Here is a 1,378-nt window from a genome sequence, read left to right as displayed (position 1 = left end):
CATTATGCCCCACCCTCCCTCTGAGACACTTGAACTCTCAACGAAGACGCTCAATAAAAAGCAGAAGACAGCTACGAGATTTGTTTTAATTGGAAGTATTTTTTATTTATTTATGTACATGTAATGTTGGGCGCATCCTCCACCCCTCGCGCATATTGCAATCTGCACTGCCGTGTAGTACAGATACCACTTGGCGGTGCAGTTTGAACCCTGAACGCCCCCGATTGTAATCTGCGCGTATCAAGCTGGGGCGCAGATTGACAACTTTGTACTCATTATTAATCGATGCTTTTAAGGACCAAAATAGGATGTTAGACGCCTCATGTCGAAGAGGCACCCATAATTCCGAGATTGATTTGTTCGTACATGACGAGATCATGGACGCCCATGTAAGAAATCTACCATAAGAAAGCAAACTTGAGATTGTAGGAAATTTTCCAGGTCAAATTCACGATGGGAATGATATTGAATCATGCCCGTGTGATAATCTTCAAAATTCATACAAGCCGAACTTTTCATTTTTCTCATAAATTATTATAGGTATGCTTAAGTCGTGTGTTATTTTCATAATTCCTCCCCTCATGTGCAAACCCTATTTTCCGAAATTTTTTGCCAGGAGAGCACCCTGGAAAATTCTCGGAAGGGATGCGCGTCCGCGGTGTCGTTCGCCGTGGACCGTCAAGTGTCTGTACATCGACCTTCCCAGAAACCCTATCGGCGCCCCCTAGAAGCCCTTGCCCCCCCCCCCCCTCCAACAGTTTTCGGCTTGCTACGGGCCTGTATAATTGAAATAGAAACATTAATAACAAACAGTTAACAGATTTTGTATTGTTTTATCAAGTAAAATGTGTGACTACGTGTGACTGAATTCTGGTTGCGTGGACACCAATCCTCAGATACGTTTATGCGTGTGTTGTGGGTCCAATTTTTTCATAGGCCTGTCGGACTGTGACACAGTAAAATTTGGTCAGTTCCCACAAAAATATATTATATGCAACTCAACACATATATTACCCTTTGAAGATTTTGATGAAATTGATGGTGTACAAAATAAAATATTTACAAGGTGAGTAGCCAAAAATTGAACGAATAAGTGAAATATTAAAATATATGTACAGATGAAGCATGTACTGACGGGGCGGATTATCAGTGCGGTAATCCATTAAATCTACCTGCACAGATTTCACTCCGCGCGCGCAGATTAGTCAACGAAAATTTTACAGTGATTAGGGCATGCGCGGGGGTAATTTGTCCGCGAGGAGCAGTCTGCGCTCAATATATCAACCGGAAACATATACAATGATGAGTAATATAAGTAATATAATATAAGGTGTACTTTTTATTACATAATTCTGGGAAATGCATGAACAATACACTA

The sequence above is a fragment of the Patella vulgata genome, chromosome 2 (assembly GCF_932274485.2).
Source record: "Patella vulgata chromosome 2, xgPatVulg1.2, whole genome shotgun sequence".
Classification (NCBI taxonomy): domain Eukaryota; kingdom Metazoa; phylum Mollusca; class Gastropoda; family Patellidae; genus Patella; species Patella vulgata.
The sequence above is the reverse complement of the archived record's forward strand: the minus strand, read 5'-3'. Positions refer to the sequence as shown.